General features: G+C 36.3%; 1 non-coding gene across 1 annotated transcript; it reads left to right on the forward strand.

The window, feature by feature from the left end:
* The first annotated feature begins 443 nt into the window (after window positions 1-443).
* Window positions 444-578, forward strand: LOC115032000 (small nucleolar RNA SNORA16B/SNORA16A family). Its single transcript, XR_003837649.1, has one exon. It is a non-coding gene; the product is annotated as a small nucleolar RNA SNORA16B/SNORA16A family (small nucleolar RNA).
* Window positions 579-6829: the final 6251 nt, after the last annotated feature.

Consider the following 6829-nt stretch of genomic DNA (forward strand, 5'->3'; position numbering starts at 1 on the left):
TCTCTGTAGACAGTAATTTTGCAAATATTAATTTTATTATTTTCAAACAAATGACTTTGACTAACATTTAGCATGAAAAATATAATAAGTTAGAAAAGTTTAAATGGATCAGTTTATCTGAAACACATTTATAGGCCAAATATTTAAATATTCACATAATACTATCAGAAAATTGCATGGGATCACAGATCAGGCTCTGTCTCTCAAATGTTTCCAATATGATCAACTTTAAGAAATATATTTTATACTGAAACTGATCATATTCAAGTGGAAATAATAGCTTCATAAAACAATAGCTGTGATTTCTTGACTATTGCACTAATATTTATCTTCTCTTATATAATTTTATACTACTCACAGTTTTTGTTATGATTTGAATAGGGACAGGTAATAGCATTCAACATGCAAGCCTGTAACAGAAACACCATATTCAAAATAGCAGCATTTATTCTTAACAAAACTGCAGCTGCTTCTGGTTAGCTTCTTTGGTCACAAAGGAGACCTGGAGTAAATCAGTTCCTTGAGAGAATTATGATTCTGTTTGCTCTGACTGATATACATTTTGGAAAAAGGTATTTGTCTTTTGCCTTGCTCATTCTAAGCAAGTCTTTTACATTTTTAGCATCTGTACTAACATTTCTAATGATGGGATTTTCATTTGAAGGAAATTATGCTGTGATTTTAGAAAAGTTGGAGGAAAGTATACTTATATTTAACTGAGAGTACTACTTTGAAATGTAGTTATAAGAGGTAGAGTTTCTACTTCAGAGTTTAATTTCTATATCTCCTTTAATGTCTGAAGGATATTTCCTTTGTACAAGATGAAACCCATGAAACCTGTGACTAGACATGTCATAGGTCTTTGTGGTTAAATCTACTACAGTTGTTCTAATAAATGAACATAATTAAACTGATACCTGATGGCATATGATTATAACCATAGATTAATGTATTTTCCAATATTTATCAGAGAAATCACTATTTGCTTTACTTAGTAATTAACATAGAGACACATAGCTTTTAAAGATATACAGTATAAGAGCATATAGAATGCTCAGTCCAGATTGAAACACTAAGGTTGTACTAACACCTGGTAAGCCTTAGGGATTACTGTGAAAGAAGTGGTAGAAGGGAAATTATGAGAGCCAGAGAGTGAATGAATACAAGGAAATTTCTTCCTGACAAAACAGGATAGCTGCATTCGTGAACTCACAGTTGTTTGTGACAGCATGTACAATCCCATACATGTTCAAATTATATAGCATACCACATGGACAAAGGAGTTAGACATGCACATCCACTCCTAGTAGAAGTGCTATAGGCAGGAGATAGCTGGGAGAGGGAGAGTCCATTTTCTTTAAGAGTGTTGCCCCTGGAAGGTAGGTTCACCATGTGCCAATGGACAGACACACTTTTATGAGTACATGGGAAGCAAAAATTGGACTTTATGTCTGAAAACAAAATGAGGACCCAAAGTTGAATGGATAGAAATAAAGATGGATCTGGAAGGGGTTTGATGAGAGTACATACAGTCAAAACTCATGCAAAATTCCCAAGAACTAAAGATGGAGGAACAAAACCCAGTGTGGGTAGTTCCTTACTTATTGTAAAATTCATAGACTTACCTTTTTTGTTTGTTTCTTTTATTGAATTGTTGTTATACTATCTCAAGGGACATATATGATTAAAATAATCTCTGACAGTCAAGTTTCTCCTTGAGGTCTATTTCTTTGAGGTAACCAAAATTGTTATACAGGTAGAAGCCTGGGATGGCTGTTCTCAGAAAGGCCCTACCAGAAGCTGACTGAGACAGACTCAGATACTTAAAACACCCAACTGCTGGACTGAAGACTGGAACTCATATGGTTGAATTAGGGGAAAGACTGAAGAAGCTGAAGTGAAGGGGAAGGTGACCCCATAGGAACAACAGCCATCTCAACTAATCCAGATCCCTGGGAGCTCCCAGAGACACACTGGCTGGTCTGAGGACCCTAACATTATATATATATATCACAGGACAGCCTGGCCTGGTCTGGCCTCAGTGGGAGTCCATGCATCTAATCCCAGAGGCTTGAGGACCCAGGGAAAGAAGATGTCCAGTGGGAGAGGAGAGAGAGAGCACACTCTCTTAGAGGCAAGGTGGAGGCGGTTGGTGTGAAGAACTGGCGGGGTGGGACAGGGAGGGGGCCAACAGCTGGAATGTAAATAAGTAAAATAATTTTTAAAAATTGTCATCTGTATAATACCACAGAGAGTCTAAGAACAATTGAGTTCAGAATGAATTCAAGGAGAACTAATAAAGTAGGTTAAACACTATCTCTAAGTTTGGATATTTAATCATCTGAGATGATAAAGAAAGTGATGGAGCTGTTGTCTGCAAATAAGTCAGAGCTCTCTGCCATCTTTGGAGCAATGCAGGTGAGAAGTTCCTATAGGAGAACAGTCTAAACTGTATTTGAGAAATGACATAAACAGTAAGTTTGTAAGAATATATTTTTCTTTACACTGTCTGGGAGTGTATCTTTCTTTATTTTCTGGTTTAATGTTGTTTGATACTGCCTCATATTATAACAACCTACTTTGCCACACTTTTACTAAACTTGGAATATTAAATCAACAAGGCCAAGCATGATCTCTCATTTTTTTTTCAGCTTACACATTCAGGTTACATAAGCAAAACAAAAATAAATGAGAGAGCAACTGAAAAAGGCTGAGGTGGCAGCACTAAGCACTGTTTAATTTATTTTGAAGACTTTCTCTTTACACTTTCAATGTTATTCTATTATTGTTCTAGGTTAAGAAAAAAAAAAAGACAAAAAACCTGCCGCCTGACTGAACTTTGGCAAGTTATAAAACATTGTTCAAATTTTCTTACTTCATTCTCCAGAGGTCTTATTTGAACCTTTATCTTCCACTAAATTTCACAATGTCCTTCCAAATTTGAGAAAAACTATATACTTTTTCGTTTTATAAACAGATAAAAGTGACTTATTTTGTCATAATTATATTGTCTGTTAACAGAAGAATTATTTCTGTTCAGATATTAAAATACTTCAGATATTTCTGAAGATATTAAGAATGAATACAGAAAATCCAAGGATATAAAATATAATATAATACATATATATCTAAAAATCAATATACCCCAAGTAAAAGGTATTTCTTCAGAATGGAATTATAATTAAGAATAAAAGTAAATATATACCTTCTTTTAATTGAATATCTAAATGTAAGAAATATTTATAAAACAAACAATTGTTATGCGTTATCTATGTAGTAGCAGGATCTTTCAGCTCAGAATTTTGGATACAATGACATACATATGTGTCCCTAATTTTAATAGTGTTGTCTTGTTTTTTTCCTACACTTAAGAGAATGTTCCCTGTTATTTGTGTTGTCATATATAACCATTACTGTGTTAATGTATGTTCCCTCCAGTTCTACTCTTTTTAGGACGATTCTCAAAAAGTTATATTGTGTTTGTCAAAGGCTTTTCCTATGTCTGTTGAGATGGATCATGTGAATTTTTTCTTTAATTCTACCTGTATTATTTGTTGTATTAATTGACTTATATATGTTAGACAACTCATGTATCTCTGGGAAAAAAATCATGTTTGCTACTTTGATGATCTTCTTTATATGTAAAAAGGGTTGTGAATATTTTATTGAAAAATTTGTATTTATGCTTATCAGAGATATTAGCCTGTAGTTTATATTATGAATTCCACATATGAGGGTATAACCATGATATGTTTATGTTTCCTTGTCACGTCATTATGTTATAGCTCTATTTTAAGAGAGAGAAAGAGAGAATGAGAATATGAAGTTGGAATGTAAGAATAGAATGGAGGAGACATATGGGAAGAATTGAAGACAGCAGAATGAATGTAATCAATGTACATTGTATTACTTCTCAAATAAATAATAAAACATTATTAAAAATAAAATTTGTATAAGCCTCTGTACTGAAGATATGCTCTTATACTCCTTAATAAAATCAACGTCAGTTTGTACATACAAGCTTAAGAGAATATTATCCATCATTAAGCCATGTTTTTGCAGAAATATCTGTGTTTTAAAATAATGTTTAAGTTCAATAATTTTCATAGGACAGAAGTTATTTGCAACTTTTAGTTGTGAATTGACTTGAATTCATTTTAAATTTGATAATAATCAGATAATTTGATTTTTCTTTATAATTTAAATAATTATTTGATTTATTTGACTTGAATGTAATCATTCTTATCCTCCACACTGCATATTTTCCTTCTCTCCTCTCTTCCCCTTTTTCCTGTGCTTTTCCCTTCCTCCTTTCATCTCTCCCTCACTTCTAAACCATGGAGTACAATTTATTCAGTCTAATCACGCCTAGGTATGGGACCTGACTAGGAACATGGTCATTTGGAGATCACATGTTTGAAAACAACATACATTCTCTATCCTAGAAACCCTCTAAGACAGTAGATCCCCAATTAGGAAGAGGGGAATTGCATGCCCCCCTCCCGGCTTCATGCTGGGAGAGAAAGAATCAGTTTTGTTTTGTTTTGTTTTTTTCTGAATGAATATATAGATAGTTTTATACATATATATTTATTTATATACTGAATTTGAGTATTTTAAACACACTTTCATTTTGTATGCCGTAGTGTTATTGGAGAAAACATCTCTTTATTACATTAGCATTGAATTTTCAAACTTCCACTTGATAAGTACAGCTTTAATGATCAAAATAGTATTTGTAAAGTGAATTTAAGATGATAATTTGAAAAACACAAGAAAATCAAGAAGAGGGGAGACCAATGGCTGGATAATTCGTTCCTCCTTAGAATAGGGAACAAAATACCCATGAAAGGATTTACAAAGTTTGGAGCTAAGATGATCCAGAGAGTATCCCACCGTGGGATCCATCTGATAACTAGCCACCAAACACAGACACTATTGCATATGCCAGCAAGATTTTGCTGAATGGACCCTGATATAGCTGTCTCATATGAGGCTATGCCAGTGCTTGGCAAATACAGAAGTGGATGCTCACAGTCATCTATAAGATGGAACATAGGGCCCCCAATGGAGAAGCTAGAGAAAGCATCTGAAGAGCTGAAGGGGTCTGCAACCCTCCAGGTGGAACAACAATATGAATTAACCAGTACCCCCAGAGCTTGTGTCTCTAGCTGTATATGTAGCAGATGATGGCCTAGTCGACCATCACTGGGAAGAGAGGCCCCTTGGTATTACAAACTTTATATGCCCCAGTACAGGGGAACGCCAGGGCCAAGAAGCGGGAGTGGGTGGGTAGGGGAGCAGGGCGGGGGGAGGATATAGGGAACTTTTGGGATAGCATTTGAAATTTGAAATGTATATAAAGAAAATATCTAATTAAAGAAGAAGAAGAAAAAGAAGAAGAAGGAGGAGGAGGAGGAGGGGAAGAGAAAGAGGAAGAGGAAGAGGAAGAGGAAGAAGAAGAAGGTGGCCCAGCGATAGGATCAAAGTAGGGTCTAGGTCAAGAGGAGGCCTCAAGATCTGACATTATTAAGGAGGATATGGAGCACTCACAAAAAGGAACCTATCATGACTGCCCACTGAAAGATGCAACAAGCAACTGAAAGAATCAGATGATTGCACCCAACCAATGGACAGAAATGCTCACCCCTGTGGTTGAATTATGGGAAACCTGGAAGAAGCTGGGAAGGAGGGCAACCCTGTAGGAGGACCAGCATTCTCAATTAACCTGGACCCGAGATCTCTCAGATACTGGAATACCAACCAGGCAGCATATACCAGCTGATATGAGACTCCCAACACATATACTGCCTGGTGTGGGTTTAGTCAGAGAAGATGTACCCAAACCTCAAGAGACTAGAGGCCCCAGGGAGATTAGATATCTGGTGGGGTAGGGCTGGGGGTGGAGACATCCTCGTGGTGACGGGGAGGTAGGGAGGAGGTATAGTATGTGAAACAGTTGGAGGGTGGACAGGGAAGGGAATATAATCTGGAGTTTAAAATAAATAAATAGTAAATGAATAAATAAATAAATATAAAAACTGCATACTGTACCAAAGGGAGTAGAGCATCAATAACCCTTTCTGAACCTGTGTTGTTTCTGCCACTACTAGTAAAAGAGAACACTGGCATCTGCTTACATTTGCAGGTGAAATGTGTATATATATTTTCTTTGTGATTCCACCTTATACCAATCAGAATAGCTAAGATCAAAAGCTCAGGCTAACAGCACATGTTCGCGAGAATGTGGAGAAAGAGGAACACTTCTCCACTGCTGGTGGTCTTGCAAACTGCTACAACCACTCTGGAAATCAATCTGGAGTTTCATCAGAGATTGGAAATAGATCTACCTGAAGACCCAGCAATACCACTCTTGGGAATATATCCAAAAGGTGCCTCACCATGCACAGGGCAGGTGTTTCACTATGTTCATAGTGGCCTTGTTTGTGATAGCCAGACACTGTAAACAACCCAGATGTTCCATGACAGAAGAATGGATACAGAAAATGTGGTTCATTTTTACAATGAAATACTAAGAATGAGGACATCCTGAGTTTTGCAGGCAAAGGGATAGAACGAGAAAATATCATCTTGAGTGAAATAACACAGACCCAAAAGGACATGCATGGTATGTACTCACTAAATTGATATTAGCCAAAAAAAAAAGTGCTGAATACTCAGAATACAGCCCAAAGAACTCAAAAAGTCAACAAGCTGAAGGGCCTAAGTGATAATGCCTCAGTTCCACTTGGGATGAAGAAGAAAGCAACTGCAAGTAGGAAGGGAGGGACCTGTGAAGGAAAGTGGATGGGGAGGTGGAGAGGAGAAC

Source organism: Mus caroli, unplaced genomic scaffold (genome assembly GCF_978045245.1).
Source record: "Mus caroli unplaced genomic scaffold, Mus_caroli_1 scaffold_11, whole genome shotgun sequence".
NCBI lineage: Eukaryota > Metazoa > Chordata > Mammalia > Rodentia > Muridae > Mus > Mus caroli.